At 38.6% G+C, this 26256-nt stretch overlaps 1 pseudogene across 1 annotated transcript; it reads left to right on the forward strand.

The window, feature by feature from the left end:
* Window positions 1-22498: 22498 nt before the first annotated feature.
* On the forward strand, window positions 22499-25154 carry LOC149848432 (transcription factor MTB1 pseudogene; annotated as a pseudogene). Its single transcript, XR_016432782.1, has one exon. The product of XR_016432782.1 is annotated as a transcription factor MTB1 pseudogene (transcript).
* Window positions 25155-26256: the final 1102 nt, after the last annotated feature.

Consider the following 26256-nt stretch of genomic DNA (forward strand, 5'->3'; position numbering starts at 1 on the left):
ACGCTTTTATAACCCACGAACGGTTATGAAACGTGGAAGGAGCCCGTTACGGAATCCGAGGGGACGTGATCCGTTAACGGACTTCGAAAGATCGAGATCCGTTACGGAATCCGAAATTCCATAACGGGCACGGAATCCGAGGAGTCGTGACCCGTTATCCATTCTCATAACCCGTTACCGAATCCAAAGAAACTTTGGGTAAAAAGATACTTGTCTTGATTGGATATGGCCCTAAAGGGCCAATTACCCGAACCCGAACCCGAACCGGCTCGGCACGGCGGGCGGGCGCGCGCGCGCGCGTGTGTGTGTGGTGGTCATCCCACTCCCTTGTTCTCAGGAACAAGTGTATGAGTTCACTAATTGCTTATAAAGCTCTCAGAAAACTCATGCAAAAGCAATATGGGACTATTCCACCTCATCAAGACCCCTATCTTAAACACCTCATTCCTTCTTTGAATTTCTCTCCATTCTTTCTTACACCTAACACATTCATCTCTTCAGTTATGCCAATAAAAGCCAATGTACTGCCATTTTCCTTTTCCAGCAGATTCCAGAGCTTGGAGATACTGTGTCTTTACTTGGCATCATCTTGATTTTCCTTTTCAAGTATTAGGGTAACAATGCCAGAAGAATTTTCTGGAGAAAAAAACTTCTGCATCAACTCTTCATTAGAGAAGTTCAACTGGTTCAGATCAACCATACAATCTGTTGCCTCAGATTTAAATGAGAGAAATTTTTAGAGGCATCTACATATTCAAGGTCTTCTTTTTCGGCCACTATCTGAAGTCATTCTTCAGCTTTTTATGTCAAACTTTATTTTTTTGGTTCGGAAGCAATTGGAAACTCTTCCTTTTCTAGAGCCTTGCTATGATCACCAAGATCACCTTTTTTTAATTCCTTCATCCGGACATCTCATTCATGAATTCGAGTGTAAACCTATTTGGGTAATCTAGATAAATATAGGATTTTCTTTTGATCAATAAAGTTTGGCTTTTGAAATTATAAGAACATGTGTTGGTCTTGGTTCAACGTTTGTGGCTATATTTACCGTCTTAGGTGGTGACGAGATGGCCCAATTTATGACTATGAATTATTTAGAAAAGACAAGAAAGAAATCTAGAAATGCGAGAAATAACTAGAAAATAAATGCTACAAGCAATTTCAGTTTTCCTGGTGCATTTTACATTCGCCAATAAATTATACTTTCACTGGCGCATCTTTTGCGCCAGTGAACCATTTTTAAAGGCGCAATATAAGCACCAGTGAAAACATTTCACTGGCGCAGTAAACTTTTGCGCCAGGAAAATTGTTTACTGGCGCACTTATTTGATGAGCCAGTAAAAGTGTCTACCAAAAGAGCAAATCACTTGCATTGTATATATTTATTTATAGTCAAGTTCTAAGGCTCTAGAAGGATGAGAAATATGTGGTGACAAAAGATTATAGGACTTGAAAACATTTTGGGTGTTGATATGTCAAGTGTAAAGTTTTGCCGACCCCAATTGTTTTGGGATGAAGGCGTAGTTGTTGTATATGTCAAGTGTAAAGTTTTAAACAACAGCTCAAACCTGTTGTACCTTGGAGGATTCTCTGAGAGACTTGAAGCGGTTCTTTGGTTGGTGTGGGCCCACAACTCCTTTCAGGTTGCACTTTTCCAGTATAGGAAGGACTCTGTGTTGCTTTGCTTGAATATAAGACACATGGCCTGCACGTACAGAAATAAACAATATTTCTTTGCTCTTTTGGTAACCTGAAGATACATCCTACGATTAAGTGAATAGTGAAGCATATACTATGAGATGTTCCCTTGGTAATGATGCATGTTGCCTCTCAAGCAGAGTAACGGTTTCACCATTCCCATAATTCTCTTCAAGATAGGCAAATTGTTTCTTAAATTGACCAACAACATCGTGGGAAAAGAATATGCGTTTCTTAAATTGATCAACAACACTGGGAAAAGAATATGCAAAGCATTCGCATGTAAGTATACATAATAAAACCCTCTCAACGCAAACTCTAGGCCCTTACATTGTGAAGATCAGTCAAGATTTCCCATGATATATATTCTTCATATTTAAGTTTAGCTTTGGAAAACAAGAAAGAATTCCACTTCATAAGTCCATACATCAGGTTTTATAAGAAAACTAATAGTTGTCCCATTGTATAAGAATTTAAAATATTAAACATAGTATGATTTATGGTTTAGGTCAAGATCTCTGTCTCTTAACATATGACCTTTATTTAAGATTCTGCAACTTCAACTTTTAGCATCAGACAATTGTCATTATGGTACCATGGTTCGGAGGTAGGATCAACCTCACATTTTTAATATTGGACTTTGCAGAGTCTGAGATATAGGGTACAAATGGAACTATGTCTGCAATTGGATTCTCTGATACAGGCGACTTGACTCATTCAAGACAGTCTAGTTCATTGGGATTCATTTCTTCCAAATGAAAGTTTCAAGCAGATGCTGAATTGGCCAAGGACTTGGATAATGCTATGATCCCAATGTTCACAGCCAAGTCCACAGAAACTTAATTGAACCTGTCAGACTCATATGATTTGTTCTCTATTTACCTTCATAGGCAATTAGATTGATCCATAGCGAAAGCAGCTATTGGGGTAAACAAAGAAACCTCAGTCAAGAAAAAATTGTGTTTTGCTTGGGGACTGGATGTAGGTCGGAAAAGACCAAACTAGGATAAATTATTGTGTTCTTTGTGTGTTTGCTTTGTGAATTGCAAAATCAGTCAAAATTCCGCAGACAATTTTTAAAAGCACTATTCACCCCCCCCCTTTAGTGCTCGTTGCCTCAATCCTACTGCACTTTAAAAAAAACTGAATATATTAAGGCAATCAAAGTTACATGAAATCTAACGACATGCAATATATTGCATGAAACTTTCATACCTGAGAGGGACCTGCAATCGAAGTTCTCCTGTTCAGCAAAAAACTATTGAACTCAGCTCAGAGAACATCGACGACAGTTTCATGGAAGTAGTCACGCATTGTGTCCTTAACGATTTAGCTTACATCTTCACCGGAAAGAATAGGCGGCTGCTTGGAGCTTATGTCGGCGGAAGAAGTCTGTGAGTCGTAACTGGAAGAAGCAATAACAGGTGAAGTGTTCATATTACTCCCAAACTCTAACACACGACCATTTTTGGGTTCACCTGCTGCAGTCACTCATGCTGCAGGATCAAATGATGGATGCTGAGTAGCATCATCGTCATATCGCTTTACCATTTGTTGCTCATATGCCTCCTACAAAATAATGTTTAAAGTATGCATTAATAATTAATGATAACATTATGATAACTTGCATATTGCAATGATTATTAATAGAATAAATACATATCACTGTCGTTCTCTCCTTCTCTGATACGAAGTCTCCCGTGGTCTTCCGTTTATGTGTTTCAACAAACACATCCTTATATGGTACAATGCCTCCTTTTTCTGCTTCCTGCGAAGTTAAATGATAAAAGATATAGTTAACAAGTTTGCAACAATACTTATAAAATTAATATTATATATTGATGAGTTACCATTTTCTTTAGGTGGCTCCCAAATGTCTTAGATTCACTTGTGTGTAGATGGGCTTCGAGCATTTTCGCTCGATTTTGTGCAGCCTTCGCAAAGCGATTTCGAAATACATCCCCCGCCCACTTATCACACATTCCATCTCAATAATCTTTCCTGATAGTAATAGGGTCATGGCCCTTCCATTGTAGTGAATCATCTATTCTGCCAGATGTTTTTTTTGCTGCAGTCTTCACATTGTGCAGCATGTCTGCAAATCGATTGACAGCCACCTTCTGCCACACCTTCCTTGCATCATTTTCCTCCACCGTAGTTGAGAAGCAATTCAAAGCCTACAAATATTTTCAGAAAGTTAGTAGACATGACTAAAAAAATTTAAATAGTAAACACATTAACTATGAGAAACAACTATATACCGTGAATGAGGACCACAATCTATCTATCAACTCTTTTGGATACTCTTTTCATTGAGCGACTGGTCCAGGTAGATATTGAAGAAGTGAATTTCTAATCTCGCGTACTACTTCTTGTGGCTCAAACCTCGTGTTACACATGAATTGGTACATACTAAATATCAATATAAAATATTTATAAGATATGCAATAATTGAAAACGAAATACTTACGGTCGATTATCGAGATACACTATTTGAATGAGTCTTCTTGTGCCAGACTAAGAAGACCATGCTTCCTGTGTTGGCTCCTGACTTGTGTGATCAACTGGTGTAGGTGGGTCATGTACAGGCAAAACATCATCTGTAAAAAAATACGTTAGAAATTCTCAGAATGCACATTTCAACTAATCAAGCATCCAATTAGTTAAATGATATACCTATCACAGGAGCCCGTGAAGATGAAGGTTGGGTCTGGCTACTACTGAATGAACGACTACTGTAACCTCTACGAACCATATTCTAACAAATAACATATGTCATACAATATATTCAAATAATTCACATTAAGTATTACAATGCATTCAAATCATTCGTATCAAGTATTGCAATACATTCAAATGATTCACAACAAGTATTACAATACATTCAAATAATTCAAATCATTTACATCAAGTACAATACAACTCATTCATTCGCATCAAGTATTACAATACATTCAAGTCATTCACATCAAGTATTACAATAATTCAAGTCATTTACATCAAGTATTATAATACATTCAAGTCATTCACATCAAGTATTGCAATGCATTCAAATCATTCACATCAGGTACTGCAATGCATTCAAATCATTCACATCAGGTATTGCAATGGATTCAAATCATTCACATTAGGTATTGCAATGCATTCAAATAATTCAAATCATTCACATCAAGTATTGCAATACAACTCATTCATTCGCATCAAGTATTGCAATACAACTCATTCATTCACATCAAGTATTACAATACATTCAAGTCATTCACATCAAATATTACAATGCATTCAAGTCATTCACATCAAGTATTACAATGCATTAAAATCATTCACATCAAGTATTACAATGCATTCAAATCATTCACATCAAGTATTGCAATGCATTTAAATCATTCGCATCAAGTATTACAATACATTCAAATAATTCAAATCATTCACATCAAGTATTACAATACATTCAAATAATTCAAATCATTCACATCAAGTATTACAATGCATTCAAATCATTCGTATCAAGTATTACAATACATTCAAATCATTCAAATCATTCACATCAAGTATTGCAATACAACTCATTCATTTGCATCAAGTATTATAATACATTCAAATAATTCAAATCATTCACATCAAGTATTGCAAAGCATTCAAATAGCGGTTCGTATTACAAGATTTTGCTCACTAGCTTGAGAATTCTTCCTCGTCACTTGTTTGACTTTCATATTCTTCTTCTTCTTCTTTTTCTTCTTCTTCTTTTTTTTCTTCTTCATTGTTTACCCATCCACTTGGTATATCATTTGGATCACATTCTTCTATGAATGTTTCATTGGTCAATGGAGATATGACATGCATATCATGCGCAACATCGTGACCATAAGTGATGTCATAGATATCATCTGATTGATAGTAATCACTGTCTTCAGCTAACTTGTCTTCCTATAACTGATCATACTCAGGATATAGTTTGAACTTCACCTTGCAAACTGCCCACCATTCATTTCTATCTGACTTTTTTATACTCGGATATGAAGTATAATAAACCTGTTGAGCTTGCGAGGCTAATGTGAATGGTTTATATGTTCCAAACCTTGATTTATGATTCACCTCCACAATGCCTGAAGCTTTGTCGAGTCTTGTTGCAGTTGGATCAAACCAATGACACTTGAATAAAGTTACCCTATTATTTATGCCTAAGTAAGTAAACTTCATTATTTCCTCTATAACACCGTAGTAATCATGTTCATTTTCACCGTAGCTGCTACCCTTGACACACACGCTACTATTCATCATTGATTTGTTTATACCGTAATCTTTTATATGGAATCGATAACCATTTACGATATACCCGTTGTAGCATTGCACAACTTTGGTCGGACCATTTTCTAAATCACATATTCCTTGATCTTTAACCTCACCATGGCGGACCTACGCACAGACATAAACAATGATTGTGATCACGACCAATTAAGTAACTTAGTGTTGTTTACAAGTACAAAATTTATGTTAGCATCTTTATCAATTGTTTCAACCACTCCACAAACTTAGTTTCATGTTCTTTTTATACTTCTGCATCAGTGAGATGTGAAACTTCTCTTTGCAACTCCATATCAAATCGTCTGCAAACCACAAATACTTATATTACCGAACCATGTATGCACGTATAGAACATAAAAGGATTTATAATTGTATTGCGTCTACATATACTTACTCGATGTATGGGTTGATCGCTGAGTAATTAAAAAGAATATAGATGTGTGTTGCATCTTGATCTCGATCTGTCAAGAGCCTTGATCGGCAACTACCAAATGCATGCCCAAGTGATTGAAATATCGACAGCTTGTCAGCTAAAGTTACTTGTTCTCCATCATCGTTACGGGGCAGGCATGTGTAACGTGTTGGAATGTGAGGTTCAAAGTACATAGATGAGAAATTTGAAATCTCTTCTAAAGTGTACGCCTCACAAATAGAGCCTTCTACTCTTGCTTTATTACGAACCTTTTTTTTTAGGTCAAACATGCATCTGGTAAAAATAGACATTTCAAATTTGAAATATCTGTCATTAAAGAGACAAATATAAAAAAATATATACCTTTCAAATGGGTACATCCATCGATATTGCGTAGGGCCATCAACCCTTAGTTCATATGGAAAATGTATGATCAAATGTTCCATAACATCGAAAAATGCTGGCAGAAATATCTTTTCTAGCAGACAAACAGTGGTGATGACAGAGTCCTCGAGATTCTTTACATCAGATACCACAACTTCCGATGCGCACAATGTTCTAAAAAATCCACTCAACTCAGACAATACCCCTCATATAGGTTTGTCTAACATATCATGGAATGCTAGGGGTATCAATCGTTGTATAAAGATATGACAATCATGACACTTCAACCCATATAATTGTCCATCGTCAATCTTCACAGCCCGAGCAATGTTAAAGACATATCCATCTGAAAATCTCAATTGTCTCAACCATTGACATACATGTTTTATTTGATCAGGTCCAAGCACGTACTTTGCCTTTGGTTTTAGTACTTTGCCATTATACTATTTGAGTTTCAATTTTGGTCTTTTACATATTACTTTTAAATCCATACGAGCCTTCGCATTATCCTTCGTTTTCCCTTTAACATTCATTACTGTATTAAATACATTATCAAAAATATTTTTCTCCATATGCATCACATCCAAATTATGTCGTATCAATAGGGTTGACCAATATGGTAGTTCCCAAAAAATAGATTTCTTCGTCCAATTGTGATCCTTCCCAAATCCACAGAAGGGTGTAGGACTACGAACATCTGTTAATACATCTGAAAAGTATCGCAATCTTCTTAGAATCTTTATGCCAGACAATCTTGTGGATGGACCTTCCATTTTAGTTGCATCTACTTTAAACACATTCTTTTGTCATCGGAACGGATGGTCGCTGGGTAGAAATCGACGATGACACTCAAACCAGCAAGGCTTCCTTCAATGCGTCAATCTAAAAGCTTTGAAATCCTCCATGCAGTACGGATATGCCAACCTCCCATGTGTGCTCCAACTAGATAGCATACCATATGCAGAGAAGTCACTGATTGTCCATAGAACATCGGCCTTCATGTTGAAATTTTTTTTTTTGGGCATCATGTGTGGTAACACAGTCATCCCATAATACTTTTAGTTCATCAATCAATGGCCTTAAATATACATCAAGATTTTGGTCAGGTGAGGTCGGACCGGGGATCAACAAAGACAAGAAATGATTTGGACCTTTCATACACAAGCTTGGTGGAAGGTTGTATGGAGTTACAAATACTGGCCAGCATGAGTATGGAGTTGATCTACCCCCAAATGGATTAAATCCATCTGTACATAGACTGAGTCTAACATTTCACACTTCCATTGCGAAGTTCTGATGAGTACGATCAAAGTGCTTCCAAGCTTCAGCGTCAACAGGATGTGTGATCTTGTTTTCATTGTGTCAAACTTTATTTGCATGCCATCTCATGTGTTTAGCTGTCCTTGAAGACATATACAATCGTTGCAATCTAGGAGTGATAGGAAAGTAGCGGAGCAACTTGTATAAAACTTCCTTTGATCTCGTGCTACCATTGCCTCTTGTCTTTAGCTTGAACCGAGGATGCCCACATGACGAGCATGATATGTTGTTTTTCTGCTCCTTGAAATACAACATGCAGTGATTTGGACACACATCAATCTTTTTGTACCCCATACTTAGAGCGTTGACCAAAATTTTCGCATGATAGAATTTTTTTGGCAATTTCTCATGTTTGGGCAACATACTCTTCACAATCATGCACAAATGATCAAAACATGATTGACTCAAATTATACTCGGACTTCAAATTCATTAGACAAGATAGTGTGACTCTCGCAATCGTTCCAAAGTGGCTCATAAGCATCTCTAAGTAAATCATAAAATCTACTAGCTGCATCGTTTGGTGATTCTTCATCTACGGCAGTTCTTACATCACTAGGACTCATAGCAGAACCCAGTTTTGTTCCTGCGACATTAAATATCAAATTCATATATGGATTATCGTGCACCATATTCACCTGTGCATCAAAATTGTTTCTAAATTCTTCTTCATGAAACATCTAATTCTGATAATCACTCACAAAACCCTTTCTATATAGGTGATGTCTAACGCCATGAGGTACTACAAATCGATTATTCTTACAAATCTTGCAGGGACACCTAATCTGACCTGTGGGATCCACTGTACTGACACTTGCCGTTGCAAATTCAATAAAACTTTTAACACCATCCATATATTCATGCGATAACTCGTTATCCACTATCCTACGCTACATCCATTCACTATTTGCAGTCATTTTCTTATGATGTTACGAATAATAACCTAACCAATTAAAAGAGAACCATCAGAATGCTATGATGAAGAAAATATCAAATTTATCATGCAATATATGATGTCATACAATAAAAAGAATTATGATGCATGTATTGATAACTTAATATTTTCATGTGCAAACTATTAATGACACGATACAATCATTTGAAGCATGCTTTCATTATACAATTTCACATGAAAGCCATAATCAAATTAAAAGTAACTACATGCAAGCATGGATACAATTACATCAAACATTGCAATACATCGTAATCATTCATATCAAACAAATAACAAATATGTACCTGCAACAAACACACTTCAACATTCCACTAACTACTACCATGCCTAGCATGGAATCCGTACTCCAAAAATAAGAACACTTCCATATTCATACATTAAAATCATGCTCAGCATGATCTCCGAACTCCAACAAAGCAACCCTAGATATCAACAACTAAGTGAGTGTGTGAACAATAAAGTGTTACATCTAATAAATTAAATAACATGTGATACACTTGCATCACTTACTTATCATGGGTATTTACCCGATTTGCATTGTTTTTGTCACTTACTTACCATGGGTGGCTGAGCACAAGCGGGTTCTGTTGACAAATCTGCAAAAAACACTTTTTAAAATGAAGTCAACACACAAAAAAAAAACGAGGCAAATGAAAACATTTTGCATAGGCCTTAAAAAGCCCAATACTCAATGACCTACCGAAACCGCAGGGGGTTGACCCCTTGTCGGAACGTAGGGGGTTGACCCCCTAAGTTTCGGTAGGGGAGTCGACCCCCTGCCGGAACATAGGAGGATAACCCTCTGCCTTTCCAGCAGGGGGTCGGCCCCAAGCCTATTCCGGCAGGGGGTTAACCCTCTGGCGGAAAATGCGGGGGGGCTGACCCCCTTAAGGTATTTTAGATTAATACCTGTCTCCGGGCGGCGGCGAACGGCGGGGCCGGTGAACAGCGAACGGGCGAACGACGGGAGCGGGAGCAGCGAAAGAAGAAAAGGAAAAGAGGTCTGAGATTAGGTTTATGGGACAATTAGCGACAGATTAATTCCGTCGCTAAGCCACCGTAAATCAAATTTATGAACATAGCGACGAAATATATTTCATCGCCAATTTCGTTGCTAATTAGTGACAGAAAATCTTTCATCGCAAACGACGTCGCTAAATGTTGCATCCGTTACGACAAAATATTTTGTCACAAAATCCATCGCTAATTAGCGACGGATTTTGCAACGGGATATCTTCTATCGCTATTTTCGTAAATTTCATTGATTATAGCGACAAATGTTTTTCGCTCGTTAATCCGTCGCTAACTAGCGATGGAATAATTCAGTCGCTAACAACCTATTTTCTTGTAGTGACAGGCTCACATAATATTTCTATCTTTAAATCTTTAATGAACCTGTTGATCCATACTACAAATGTCGCAGTTGCATTACATGCGATATACTCACCCTCTTGAGTATGCTGAGCCATACAACCCTGTTTCTTATAGGACCACGCAACAGCTCCACCTTCAAAGAGGAAGATGTAGCCAGAAGTAGATTTGTTGTCATCTTTGTACCCTGAAAAGTCAACATCGAAGTATCCAATCAAATCAAGATTGTTAGCTTGAAAGCTCAGTTTCAAACCTTCAGAACCTTTTACGTATCGAAAAACTCTCTTTACGGCTTGCCAGTGAAGCCATCCTGGATTATTTTGATATCTGCTAACAAGGCCCACAACGAAGCTTATCTTAGGCCTTGTACATAGCATCACATAGTAGGCTTCCAACAGCCTGAGCATAAGGAATTTCAAGATTTAGTTGGCCCTCACCAGGATAATCGCTTTTGCTTAAATGTACTCCTTTTGCAATAGGAGTTCCAATAGGTTTAGAGTCATACATTCTATATCTTTTAAGAATATAGTCAATGTACCTTTCTTGGCTTAAACAGAGAGTCATTGAATCTCTGTTTCGGGTGATTTTAATTCCCAGAATATAGGAAACTTTACCCATATCTTTCATTTCAAAGTTGGTATATAACCATTTCTTTGTATTGACTATCTTTTCATTATCATTCTGAGTCAGTAAAATGTCATCACCATATAGTGATAGGATACAAAAAAGACTCTCACTTTTCCAAACATATACGCAGTGGTCTAACTTATTTGGTTTGTATCCAATCTTTGTTATGGCTTTGTGAAAAGCCAAATACCACTGTCTTGGCGATTGATTCAATCCATACAAGGATTTTTTTAACTTGTACACTTTATCATCATTTATCACATAGCCTTCTGGCCAAGACAATTATATATCTTCTTTTAAGTCACCATTTAGGAAGGCAGTCTTTACATCCTTCTGCCATATATCTAGGTCATAATGAGTAGCTATGGATAATATTATCCTGATGAACGTAAATTTTGCAACTGGCGAATAGGTTTCCGTATAATCGATTTCGTCCTTTTGGGAAAAACCTTTTGCTACTAATCTTGCTTTAATTTATTGATAGATCCATCTGCTTTATATTTTTTCTTAAAAACTCATTTACAACCAACTGATTTTCTTCCCTCAGGAAGATCAGTTGAGTCCCAGACTTGATTCTTTTCAATGGATTCAATTTCTTCATCCATAGCTCTTTTCCATTCTAATGTCTCTTTTGAATTAATTGCATTAGTATATGAGAGATTATCAATAAATTCATCAAGATCTACTGAATAGCAGAGTTTCTCAAACAAATACACATAGTAGTCACCCAAGTAGGATAGAGGAGCTATAGATCTTTTACGACTACTTAGTCCTTGAGAGATAGAGGGTTTGAAATCAGTTGGTTCATTGCCTGACTGTTCCACAGCTGGTTCATTACCTAACTGTTCTACAATTGGTTCATTACCTAACTGTTCATTTTGATCATCATGATCATCTAGCAAATCAAAGGGTTCCTCAGTTGGATCACCGAATTCATTGTTGAGATTTTCCAGAAACTCAACATTTGTACCCTCTATTAGTCTCGGTCTCTGATGATACAATCTGTAGCCTTTTGATCCTTTTGGATAACCAATAAAGATACATCTAGCTGATCTGTTATCCAATTTATCCATAGTTAGATCTAAGATTTTTACATGAGCTACAGATCCCCATCTCCTTAGATAATTTAAGTCTGGTTTCATACCAGTCCATCTTTCGTATGGAGTCTTCGGAATAACCTTACGAGGTACTCTATTTAATGTATACATAGTTGTATTTACAGCTTCACCCCAAAACACTTTGGGTAGATGAGCACATGCTAACATGGATCTTACCATGTTCAGGAGAGTTCTGTTACACCTTTCAGCAACACCATTTTGTTGCGGTGTCCTTAGTACGATTCTTTGCCTATTAATACCAAGATCTTTGCAATAATTGCTAAACTCATTTGAGGTGTATTCACCACATCTATCAAATCTCATAATTTTAATGTTTCTACCAAGTTGTCTTTCAACTTCATTTTTGTATTCTTTGAATTTCTCAAGTGCTTTTGATTTATTTCTGATGAGATATAAGTATCCATATCACGAGAAATCATCAATAAATGTTATAAAATATAACATGCCACTATGAGTTTGGACTCTAAAAGGTTCATAAATGTTTGTATGGATTATTTCTAATAGCTCAGTGGCTCAAATAACATTATGTGGAAAGGGTTTTCTTGCCATCTTTTTAAAAATACAAGATTCACATTTTTCAAAGTGAGATTCATTGAAGTTATGGATTAGTCCTTGTTGTGCTAAATTTTTTATTTTTTTTAGACTTATATGCCCAAGTCTTTTATGCCACGCATTCACATCAATAACTAAGGCGCAATCAATATACGAGGAAAATTTTTCTTTATTTTCAGATAATTTAAACATCCCATGTTCTTTGTCAAATTTACTTTCAAACAGGATTCTACCATGTTTGCCCATAGTGACCTTCCTAGGGACAAACCGGATCTCAAAACATTTCCCAGTCAAGGCTGGTATAGACACCAGGTTTCTCCTTATTGAAGGGACATAAAGTACATTTTTCAGTAACACACTAGTCCCTCTTACATTGAGTCTGTAGGACCCAACTCCTAGAACATCACTATAGGACTTGTTGCCCATATAGACCTTGTGCTCACCTGGTCCTAGCTCTTTGAGATCCACAACTTCATCGGTGGATTTAGTTATATGTCGAGTAGCTCCAGAGTGCACCCACCATCCTGAGAGTTCTTCATTCGCAAAGTGACATTCAAATACAACACAAATAACTTCTTTTCAGTCATGCTTTTTGCTTAAATTGTTGTTGTATCTCCCACCATTCCAGTTGCTTCTGTTATTGGAAAATTTTGTCCTGCAGTTCTTCTGGATGTGTCCCATCTTGTCGCACTTGAAGCACTTGACTTGTGAGCCTTTGTGGCCTTGAGGTTTGAAACCTGCACCCTTTATGGAACTTGTCATTACCCTTTTTTTAAAGTTATTTTGCGTAACGGGTACTTGGCTATGAGATGGTGTGTCTTGAACCACCATCAACTCAACTTCTTCTCCTTAGCCATGTGTTCTTGTTCTATGGCTAATTGCAGAGGCAGCTCAGTCAAGTTTAAATTCTTTGAATTTAATCTTAACGCAGTGGTCACCATTTTTCACGAATGTGGGAGGCCATTCAGTATGGTGGACACCTTCATTCTATCTGGAATTACATTTCCAACAATGGCTAGGTCTTTAGCCATGACCAACTTCCTATTTATGTGATCTACCACACTATCACTTTCTTTCATCCTATATGAGTTATATTGTTCGAGTAACAGTTGAATGTGGACCTCAGATGTGGTATCATACTTGGTGGCGATGGCCTCCATCATTTCTTTAGCAGTTTTATAATCTTCAAAGACTCTGATTAGAGCATCGTTCATGTAGGTGAGCATGATGGTTCTTGCCATCAAATCATCTTTTTGAATTTTTTTGAATTTGATTATTTCTTCTTGAGATGATTCGTCATTCAATTTTTCTATAGACATACTAAGGACATATTCTAGTCCTTCCAGAATTAAAGCTAAGGGGATATGCCGTTTCCAAACAGGAAAGTTGGTTCCATTTAGCTTGTCTGTTTTCGCTAATTCAGAGGCATAGACACGACTAGCCATTTTGTACTAACTAATTTTAATTTAATTAATTTATGGCAAGTCAGCACAAAGAAAACAATAAAAAAAAGTTCTTGTCAGACTAAATAATTTTATTATTAATACTATTATTTAAACTAAATTTAAATGAGTATTTTTAAATTTAATAGGAGCAAGGTTTTTTTTTTTAAATTAGAAATTTATTTTGGGTATTAAATGGGAAATATAACTATTTCAGTTATTTTCTAGAAATTTCAAACTCACAAACCCTTTTTAGCAAATAAGTTTTAAAAAGTATGTAGGTTATAAAATACTTTATTTTAACCTTTTTTTTCAAAATATATAAAATATCTAGGGTCAAAGGGGTCTTTTTACCCCTCGACCTATTGAAGGCCCGAACAAGGTGTAACCAACTCAGATGCGTCAGGTTTTTCTCTCTCTTCTTTGTCGGAGCTCCAGACCGACCGAAGACTGCAGCGGCGATGTCGGCAGTTTCTGACCGATTTTTGACAGCGATGACCTGTTTCTATGGTTGGGTTTGACCCTCTCGATGTAGGCTCCCTTTGTTAGGAAACTCACCATCGCTCTTTTGTCGGGGCTACCAGAAAATTGGGAAAAATGATCTTCCGGCCGACCTCCGACGATGATGGCCCGACTGCCTGGTTGGGTTTGATCTCCTTGATGTTGGCTCTCTCTGACAGAGGACTCTTGATCTTTCTACTGCCGGAGCACTCAGAAATCAAAATGAAAGGGTTTTTCGGTCGTTCATCGACGGTGATGAGCCGTCTTCCTATTTTGGTTTGTTTTTTTTATGCATGCTCTCTCTGCGCTCAGACCTGAGGTCAAACCGGTTTTTTTGGTGGTTTGGGGTTTTTTCCTTTCTCTGTTTTCTGTTTTGTTTTTTGATTTTTTGTTCAGTCAGGGAGCAAAAATAAAAAACAGGTCGGAGGCCTTTTATTTCTAATTGATTGGTGTTGTCGGGAAAATGGCAGGCGATCGATAACTTTCCGACAATAGCAAATATATATTCTTATATATGTTTTTCTTTTGTTTTCTTTTTGTTGTTTCTCTGTTTTCCCTTTTTTGCTTTGATGTACAGAGTCGAACAAGTACGACTCAGTTTTTCTAGTTTTGAATTTCAGATATAAATAAAACAGGTTGATCTCTGTTTTCTCGGTTGGGGTGTTCAGAGGCAGGCACAGAAGCAACGTCTCTGATCCAGAGACTAAACAGGAAGGCTAAAAAGAAAGGGGGAGCAGTAGCTAAAAACAAAGGGTGATTGTCTTGACCTAGTGGGTTGATAAGGTGAATCACATTGCACACTTTGAGTGTGCCGCTGCACCCGGTCGCCGTCCATCTTTGGCTAACAACCTGTCAGTTGTCGGCCCCAACAATGGTAATGCCATTGGATTTTCGAGTTGCAGGCTTAATCAAGGGTTAGTTGTGGCGGATCGGTATCGGGTCAGGTTAGTCTATTCGAGTTTATTAATGCGGTTATAGGCCACAGATGGATAGTGGTTCCAAGACCTTGCCCTGGGCGAAACGGCAATGGACATGGATAGGACATGAAGATAAAGTCAGATTATGGTCTTGGATCCAGGTTGGTGACCAGACTTTATCTTGATTGGGGTAATTGGGATGCGAGTGAGCTCGTTTGTGAATCAGGTAGCTGGTAGGATAAAGCTTTTGGGTTTGAGTTCGAACAAGGTATATATTAGGAACATGGGTTGGGTTCGGATAGGGAAAGGGTCTTGATTGGGGTAATTGGTCATGGATATGGTGAGGGGTCTGGTTTGTTTAAGTTTGGGTGCCCATTAATTAATGGGTCCGGTTATGGCAGGGACCTAGCAACTGGGAGGACATGGGTTAGTCTTGGTTAAATATAAGGGAGTCGGGTATGACTAAGCAGCTATATCTGACAGAAGTAGAGGGCCGTTGAAAGGGGCTAGGTTAGGTTACTATGAAGATGGATTTGAACCACCAAGGTGGTATCCCATGTGGTAAGTGGGTTCTTGTATCAAGCTGAAGGCCTAGGATCGAATCCCTCTGTCACAGGGGGTGGGTGTTGTTCCGGTAAGGGTCCGCCAGCTTGCCTTTCAAAAAAAAAAAAACATAAAACCTTAGCTAGTACAAAAGAAATGGCCTCCACTCCTGACCCCCCCCCCCCTAAAGGATTTTGTGGTGGGCACAGTCTCAAGCCAAATCCCTCCACTAACACTATTGGTGGTCACCAAAATATTTTTGGATAAAGTTATGGATCAGAATGGGTCCAGAATTCAAGACACCCACAATACAAGATCTTGGTTATAGTAAGTTATTAAGAAATTCCAAGCTAGGGCAAAACTAGGGGTGGGCATGGGGCCGTTCTGGCCCGCTAATGGACCAAGCCATTGACCAGTTAACGGCCCTGTTCTTAATGGGCTCGGGTTTGAAGAGAAGCCCATGGCCCCACCCAATGGCCCAGCAGGCCAATGTGAAGTGGGCCGGGTTTTCCCTGACCCAATCTTAAAATGGATAAATGTTTGACTGAAATTATGAGTTAAAGAATAGCAAGTTCTCATGCAATTAATTCTTAGTTAGTGTAATTAATATTAGGTAAATAGTAATAATTAACAAGTAGCAAGTTCTCATGCAACTAATTTGGTAAATAATAATAGTTATCTAAGTTACTATGTAATAGTTAATTTTAAAAAAAAAAATTATATTATTAAAAATAATAATAAATAACTCAGGCCTATAGGGCCGGCCTGGTTGCCCGTGGGCCAGCCCGAGCCCAGCCCACGTATATAACAGCCCAAACCCAGCCCATGATGTGCCGGGTCAGCTTGGCCCATCGGGCTGCCAGGCTGGTTGCCCACCCCTAGGGCAAACTGAAAAAGTTAGTTGGGACTGGGTCAAGTTTGATGAGTTTTCTTAGGCAGTTAAAATGGGTAAAGGGAAGAGTAACGCCGGAAGAGATTAGGTCGGGCTTGACTGAGCTGGCTGGTCGATAGAGGATATAAAGAGCAGAAAGAAAGATGATCCCATCCTTTGACATACATTGTATCCTATGTCCATCCTAGCCGTCCAGTCGATGCATCTGGCCCACATACTAACATTTTTAATAAAAAAATTTATTAAAAATAATTATTTTATTTTATTTTTCGTATAAAACCACTCATCTTATATCAACTTATAGTAATTTGTTAAAAAAAATCAACAATGAGTGAATTATGAAAGTACGGCACTAAATGGAATAAGTAAAAAGTTAGCCCGTTTTATGAATACCTGATTAATATAGACGGCTTTTTGTAAATTATTGTTGACCATGCGTGAATAATGTGAGTCCACTATTCCCACGTGAACCCTTAACTTTTTAAAACGTGCCATCCATGTCAGCATTTAAGCAAAGCTTTCAAGGAGTACGCTGGCATTGGACCCACGTGTCGTTCCGCTACCATAATTTCGTTTATTTTTAAAGGAAAAATTTCTATTCGGGGACCACACTTTTGCACCTAAGTCCTGATCCCGAAAAATATTGAAGATATTATTAAAAATAGATTAAAGTTAACGTGTCATAGTGTGTCACATGAAGTGTATGCGTGTCGTGTCTCTTAGACACCGGACCCGAACAAAGTCTTCCTCTATCAGGAGACAGGATCAGGTCAGGGCCCCTTGGATGTCGTTCATTTTAAGATGAACGGAATCCAAACCATTACCACCATTTTTTTTCCATCGTCGTTCATGCTCTGGATGAACGGCGTCAGAGGCAATGTTATCAGTATGGGTGTGTATCGGCAGAATTTCGATAAGCTGCAGGCCTGAATCAGCTGTTTTTAATAAATGTAAAAATACCAAAAAAAAAAAAATTAATATTATTTTAATAGTTATGATTGACATGTAATAATTTTTAGGCCCACACAGACTGAATCGGTGGCCCAACCGATACCGATACTGACAAATATTCAGGAGTTTAAAATGATGGGTCATAAAGAGCCGTCCGCATGCTTTTGAGTTTTGATGAGTGTCATTCATTTTCAAGGAGAACATTCGAGGTCCCTCTAATTGCCCCCCCGAAGGGTGGTAGGCCCAGTCACGTAGTGGGATGGGGGGGCCCTTGGCCGCTGAACCAACAATCAAGGTTCGATCCTCATCGGTAGGCCAGGGGACTAGAGTCCATGACCATAGGTATGGCAGGCTGAGCCAGGTCTTCCGGGTGCGGTTTCTTCAGGTTATAAATAAATAAAAAAAATGCCTCTAATCATGGTGACCGACCAGTCTTGTTGCCCTTCTTTGCTAAACGATAGATCAAATGATTAATCCTACTTGACATTGGATCCATTTATCTAACAATCATAAAGACAATTAGCAATAGGCAAAGTGATATAAATGGTTAAAGAATGAATTCACAAAGAGAAACGAAGAGTGGATCATACTATGGATAGAATGTTGTTAATCCATCCAACCACCGTGGATGGGGTTGCTTATGTCCTAGACGGGACCCACAAATTTTTAAGGCATTGATGTTCTAAATGAATGACATATCGAACGGACCATGAAGAGCAAATTTTATGCATCCTTAGTGGTTGGATGCCCTTTGTAGCGTGGATGAACAACAATCCAAGGTCTCATTCCAAACCTGATGATGCTGGAGCGGAGCGAGGCGATCAGAGTGATGCAATCCATTTGGATCTTATTGGCATTTGGGTTTTTATTTTTTATTTTCAAACTTATATTTGGATATGGAATCCTCATGAGTGTTCCATATTCAGTTAGAAAATTAAATAGATTTAAGAAACAATTTTAGTTGAAATTTATCAGAATTAGAAGTTGAATATATCAAAATTAGAAAATTGTCATCTATAAATAAATTAGAGATCTAGAGTGAGATGGGATCTCCACAACTCATCTTATTGGATCAAGGGATGGATGCCAAATCCTCTATAAAAAAAATGGGGGGGGGGATTTGGCATCCGGTGCCAAACAATTGAAAATCACCATCAATGAAACTCAATAATGATCCAAAACCATCTAGAGTTCAATCAAAGTTCAGTTGATATATTTTTTACACGGAGAAACCGCCTCCAGTATCAGAGACCTAGCGGTGCTGGCTCTGCCTGTCGTATTTACGATCATTGTCCCGGTAGCGTAAATCTTTGTCGCCTTTGAAAACTGTGAAGGTTTTTCTTTTTTGAATGAGGCAATATCTAGTTGATATATAATCAGTATTAGATATTGATTGCAAAAAATGAATGTATATAGATTTAGTAGAAACCGGCCCTTAGATCATTTTATGATGGGCATGTCAGACTTTTTGGAGGTTGCGATATCAATAGTTTATAATATACCCAATTTTTAACCCTCAAAAAATCATATTTATATGTTAAAAAATATTATTCAAGGGTCAATTCTTACTATTTTGACCGTGCTAATTAATCACATCCGTGGGGTCAGATTTGGTCAAGATGACCTTCTCTTAAAAGTTTTAATTAGGGAGTTTGGAACCCCATGAAAGTAGCTAATATTTTCCCTTATTTTCATTCCCTATTTTATATGCAACATGTTATTACTCGATCTATGGGAACCCCTTTTTAAATTTTAGAGAATGAAAATATGTTGCTATAATTAAAGGTGAGGAAATATATTTGGGTGTAGCTGATTGCTTATTGATATGAGATTGATTTATTTTCATTTCATATTTTGTATACAACATGCCATGGTGCAATGTACTGACTATGAAAATTGTACATATTTTATTTTTAAGATATTTGGAGAAGATAAAATTATACAAAAGTATTTTGTTCTTACAATTTTGAATAAAATTAAGATCACAATATACATCAAGTTCGTCCAAGATTTCAAACAGCAACTATTATCTTAATTTAACAAGGTAAAAATATATTCCATATAAAGGTATAAGTACAAGTTTGTAAAAGAGTTGATATTATTTTCGATAGTCAAGCTGATGGAGAGCTCTCCTAATGAGATAAAAAGAGGGATATACTATCAGTAACATAAGATCAGCTCACATTTGGAAAGGAATAGCATTTGCTACTCTCTCTTTTTTATATTTACATGGAGAAACCACCCATAGGATCAAAGACCTAACCATGCTGGTTTTGCTAGACTTACTTGCGGTCGCTGTCCTGTCAGCATAAAACTCTGTGGGCTTAACCTTGCCCCAAGAGAGTCGCCATGCTTCAGCTTGCGTAAAGGGTGACACTCATGAGATTCAAACCTAGATCAGCTGCCTAGCGGCCTAGGTCACATCCCACTAGACCAAACCCTTTTGAGGAATAACATTTGCTACCCTTGTGGGTAAGTAACACCCTAGTTGGGACTCATGGGGGAGGTTATTTTGACCAAATCTGACCCATGAATATGTTCATCACTGTCAGATTAGTAGGAATCAGCCCTTGGATCATAATTTTTTGACAAAAAAATATATTTTTAAGGTTTAAAAGTTTGGTATATCATAAAATCTGACATATACATCAGAAAAACATGATTCAAAGGTCAGTTTCTACTAAACTTAATATGTGCATCACATCTTAAGGTTAAAAAAAAAAGAAGCTGAAAAACAAATTATTACACTCTTTCACTAGGGGTTCTTACACGCTAGGGTAGTAAGCATTACCCCATTTGAAGTTTTCAGTTTTCACTTGTTCCTTGGATAGTTTCTCATGATTTCACCCAATACTAACTTTTTTTATTGCTTTCAACCTTAGGCAAAGTAGGTCTTGTGATTGAGGGCAGCTCATGTGATTCCTAACATGAACTCAAATCACATGAGGATTCCATCTCAAGTTTGCTTGCACGTGAAAATAAGCAAATGAAAATTGTGGGAGATCAATTCTCATATAGCGTCAAGCCATTTGGTCCTGAGTGAGACCACTACCAAACTCATCTCTACTTTTATTTTAAAGGTAGGCAGCTTCTTTGTCATATTATCTGCTAAAAATTGGCACATTCAATCACTTGGGATTCAGGGCGAGGCTAGTGCCATGGGGCTATTTTACACATCCAATCACATCACAGCATTTCATATCTGTGGGACCCATGCAATGCTATCATGTGATTGGCTAGTGTCATATAGCCCTAGCATTTAGCGGCTCATGGTTTTCCTTTGTTATAAAATAATAATAATAATAATAATAATAATAATAATGAAAAAAGGTATTAGGTCATGTGGTTCACGTGGTGTTCATGTTTCCCCCAAACCCCCAAGAGGAACGATCACGTGACTCGTGATGAATTTGCGGTTCAAAGAAGTTGAAGAACGGCTGAGGGAGAGGACCCCAGCCTGGTAAAGAAACCAATTTTTGTACGGTTTATTAAAAAAACAGTACAAATTAAAAGGATAATTTGCAGAATAATCTACCAAGCAAAACTTTTCTTTTTTATTTTTGAGTATCCCCCCGGAGTTTTAAGTAAACTCTTGTGTTAACTCTCATTAAACTTGCATGTTGTTGGGCCGAGTGATTTATGTATTTAAAAATAATTAACAACATTTTAAGTGATCTTCATCTTAATTTTTTCATCTTGAACCATTATGGTCAGTACCGTATCGGCCAGAAATCGATACCCGACTATTTTTTTTAAAAAGCTAAAAATATTTTTTAACGTTTTAAATATTATTTTAATATTTTATTAACATGTCAATTTTCTGATTAAAAATTGGCTTGATCAAATTGAAATCGATGGATTCTCTGAATCATTTCGAATAATAAAAGTGATATAAAAAACAAAAGCCTCGCCGTGCTATGGCAACGTTCAATGTTTTGACAGCAAAAAGTGTTTGTTATGTTTTAAAGATGGAACATAAGAGAAAATTGGTAATTTTTATCCACCATTGTCACTAAAACGCCTCGCATCAGCAGAGAATTGATGCAAAAAACAACTCGTTTGAGATTTTTTTTAATAAATCATAAAAAAATGCTTAAATTAGTTCTTTTCATATTTTTAATATTATTTTGTAACACTTGTCAACTGCTGGTTAAAAATTTTCCGAATCAAGTTCGATTCAGAGGTGAATCGAAATCCGGCGATTCACCTGAATCGTTGACCCAACGATTCGATGGAGGGCCAAGGCGAATCTGACAACATTGGTTTTAACTTGATAATCCATCATTAACTTAATATGAAACCAAGGGTGCAGTTATTCGCTTATGGTTATGGGCGGCTCAAGTTTACGGATTTACAGTCCTTGGAAAAAATGTAAAAAGAGTGGTGGTATATATTCATTAAGATAAAGAGCATGAAGGGCAATTGAAAATTCACCCAATTTAATGAGGGGGTGAAAAAAATCGGGGGCACATGAATGATGACAGCCGGGAAATGGAAGAGAGAGAGAGAGAGAGAGAGGATTTTGGGGGTGGTGGAAGAGCGTGGTTTCTTGGTGTTTGTGGGTTGTTAGTGATTCTTTTGTTTTATGAGAATAAGGGGCCGATCTGTCGAGTGTTATTTTGGGAGATCTGAAAGTGCGTTTTCCTGCCTTTTGTTTTCACAAGGGAATTTTGCTTCTGTTGGGGTTTTGGTGTTGATAAGTTTCCAGTTGAGTTTGATTTGGGGGATAATGATATGGAGACTTCAGGGAAGTTTTGGAGTGGGGAAGAGAGGGCTACGTTTGAGGCCGTTTTGGGCGGCCAAGCCTGCGAGTATTTGATGACAGGAAACTCTTGGTGGGAAGGGTTGTCTACGGCGGTTGTGGATGGGACGTTGCAGTCTAAGCTCTGTGAACTGGTTGAAGAGTCGGGCTGGACATACGCCATCTTCTGGCAGATCTCTAGATCGAAGTCGGGGGATCTTGTTTTGTGTTGGGGAGATGGGCACTGCAGAGAACCGAAGGAAGGGGAAGAAGGAGCCGAAATTCGTGAGCAGAAGATGAGGAAGAGGGTATTGCAGAAGCTTTACACATTCTTCGGTGGCTCGGATGAGGATAACATCTCCATGGGGTTGGATACCATCTCCAACACGGAGATGTTCTTCTTGACTTCGATGTACTACTCGTTCTCTCGAGGCACCGGAGCGCCTGGTAAGAGCTTTGCTTCTGGGAAACCGGTATGGATTGTGAACCCAGACGGATCGATCGATCAGTATTACTCGAGATCTTATCTCGCCAAGTTGGCTGGGCTTCGCACCCTGGTTTGCATTCCCATTGAGGCAGGGGTGGTAGAGCTTGGATCGGTTAACTTGGTATTGGAAGACCAAAATGTTGTTCAGTCTATCAAGTCTATGTTCACGACGCCTCATTTGAGTGAATCCCAAGCTTCTTTGAAGGAATGCCCGAAGATTTTCGGCCATGATCTTAGGCTTGGTAAAGCAATACAGCATTTTACTGCAAAAGTAGAGGATGTTGGTTCTCCATTGCGCCGTTTGCAAGAGCAGCAAGAAGGTGCTGCACCCTTAGTGAGTGCGAAGAAGGAACTGACGACCCTGAGTTGGAGTTCTGGCCCGGTTGAGATCTATAACTCACAGATTCAACAGAAGCATGGAAACAACGTGATGATCACAAACAGCGAACCCGGAATCAGGTGTGGGGATTACTTCAATGGTGGCATTGAACAGAGACGATTGAAATTCTTTACACCGCAGAGACAGGTAGACTTCTTGGAAACACCAAGAGCCATGGTAACTGTTTCTGCTAATCCCCGAGCAGCAGCACCCATCAATGAATTAGAGATCTCCGAGATGGATTCTTCATGCAAAGAGGACCAACTTCCTCCCCCCGAAGAGAGGAGGCCGAGGAAAAGGGGACGGAAGCCTGCTAATGGAAGGGAAGAGCCTCTGAACCATGTCGAAGCGGAGCGACAGAGACGCGAGAAGCTCAATCAACGTTTCTATGCGTTAAGGGCGGTCGTCCCGAACATCTCTAAGATGGACAAGGCCTCTCTGCTCGGAGATGCGGTTGCGTACATCACAGAGCTTCAGAAAAAGCTTGGAGAGATGGAAGCCGAGAAGGAGAAACGCAGTGCTTCTGCTTCTATTGCAGATACAGCGGTGGAGGGTTTTGATGCAGACAATTGCAACAAGGCGTGCATTCCTGAGATTGAGGTCCTCACTGCACGTGAGGATCTCATAGTCCGGGCGAGCTGCCCACTGGACGCCCACCCCATTGCGAAAGTCATGCAAGTGTTTGATGAAATGCAGATCGTGATTCAGGAGTCGAGAATCTCCACAGAGCGCGACTCAGTTCTCCACACCTTTGTGATTAGGCCACAGAATGGGGGAGAGCAGCTAATGAAAGACAGATTAAGCGCTGCCCTTTCAAGATGACTGCGTGGTGATGGTGCTGAATGCAGAACCCTACTGGTACGGGTCTATAAACCACGAGCATTGCTTAGAGTGAAAGAAAAGCATGTGATTAATTGGAGCTGTGCTTGTGATTCCTAATGTTCCGACTGCTCGCAAATTTTGTAAAGGAGTCTGTTTTTTTCACAAACTATGTGTATGAAAGGCATGTAAATTTTGTGGAGAAAAACTGCGGTGTGCTTATTCTTGTAGACTGAAAATACGCTAGTGACAACTTTGCAGCTTAGTTGCATTTGGTGATGCCCCTGCTGCGGGAAGGAATTTCCTCTCGTCTTGCTGTAAAGCAAAAGCTCTCTTTTTTTTATATATTTATACAGAGATACCTTCCTCAAGATGAGAGACTTAGCAGCATTGGCTCTGCCTGCCATACTTACGATCACTGTCCTGGCAGCCCAAAACTCCATGGGCTTACCCTTGCCCTCAGGGGGAGTCGCTATGCTTAGGCATGCACGGGTTGCACAAGGGATGAGGGGTGAAGTTCATGAGATTTGAACCTAAACCACCTGCCTAGCTGCCTAGGCCCCACCCCACTAGGCCAAACCCCTTTGGGGCTTGTAAAGCAAAAACTCTTGCTGTGTCATTTTAGTTGTTTTTGTTTTTTCAGGGGTTGGTTCATATAAATCTTGCCGTTTCTTCATTCTTCATCTGTTCTTGATGGTTATTTTCTAAATCTATAAATGCTCTGTTTTTTTTTTTTGCACTAATTCTTGCTAAAAAGGTATATCTTGGCTGTTAAAGATGTTAGAGCAGCCCTCGACGACTTGGCTCCACTCATCTGGTAGGGGTTACTCGTGAATGTCACCAAGTTGACAGGAAGGCACCTGTTTGAAACCCACAGGTGTGCATCCTTTTCTGCCAGCCGAGTCTAAGTGCTCCTGATTCCCATCCTGGTGTTTTACACTAATGAACTCGGTGAGTGAGGTGGTTCTTCCCTGGTTACCAGAAAAGAAAAGAAAAAAGGATGTCAGAGCCATAAAATGCAGTATATGAGAAAAGGTCAGACTGGTTTGAGTTGCCCTAATCAGGTGTGAACCTTCTCTCCTTTTGAAAAACCCAAAATGATGTGTGTTTTGCAGATCAGGAGAAGCCACAGGGTATGATCACATGTTACAACAGTGTAGTTGTTGCACTTGCGATCATGATAAATTCATGACTTGAACGTTTGCAGAAGCATTATTTTGAGTACGCACTCCAATGACAAACTATCTACCAAGGTATTAAATGTGAATGGTAACAGACAAAAGCGATCCTGTGGCCTAGCAATTAATCTTTCTCTGCCAAATTTATCTAAAAATGGATCTTAGTGAGGAATGGCAGACAATGCGTTGTTTGTGTTGACAATGTGAGGCCCATGGGAACCCTTGGGAAACACCTATTTTTTCTAGTGTTTCCGTGGAAATGCCACATTTGTCACCAGTTCTACCAATTAGCGCTACCCAATTGATGTTACATTCCTTTTGATTGGAAGGAAAATTATCCGTATATTATTTCAAAATTATAAATCTTGCAATTTCACCCCAAAGGGGTTTGGGGCCTAGGCCGCTATGCAGGCAGTCTATGTTCAAATCACATGGGCGTTATCCCTTGCGCAAGCTGAAGCCTGGTGACTCCCTGAGGGTAAGGGGTAAGCCCACGAAGTTTTACGCTGCCAGGACAGTGATCATAAGTATAGCAGGCAGAGTCAGCGCGGATAAGTCTCTGATCTTGACGGTGGTTTCTTCGTGTAATTATCAAAAACAAAATCGTGCAATTTCATTGATAGCTATGCTCGTCAACACTGTGTGGCACACAGAATGAGTCTTCT

This window comes from Nuphar pumila, chromosome 1 (assembly GCF_984573655.1).
Source record: "Nuphar pumila chromosome 1, dmNupPumi1.hap1.1, whole genome shotgun sequence".
Classification (NCBI taxonomy): Eukaryota; Viridiplantae; Streptophyta; class Magnoliopsida; order Nymphaeales; family Nymphaeaceae; genus Nuphar; species Nuphar pumila.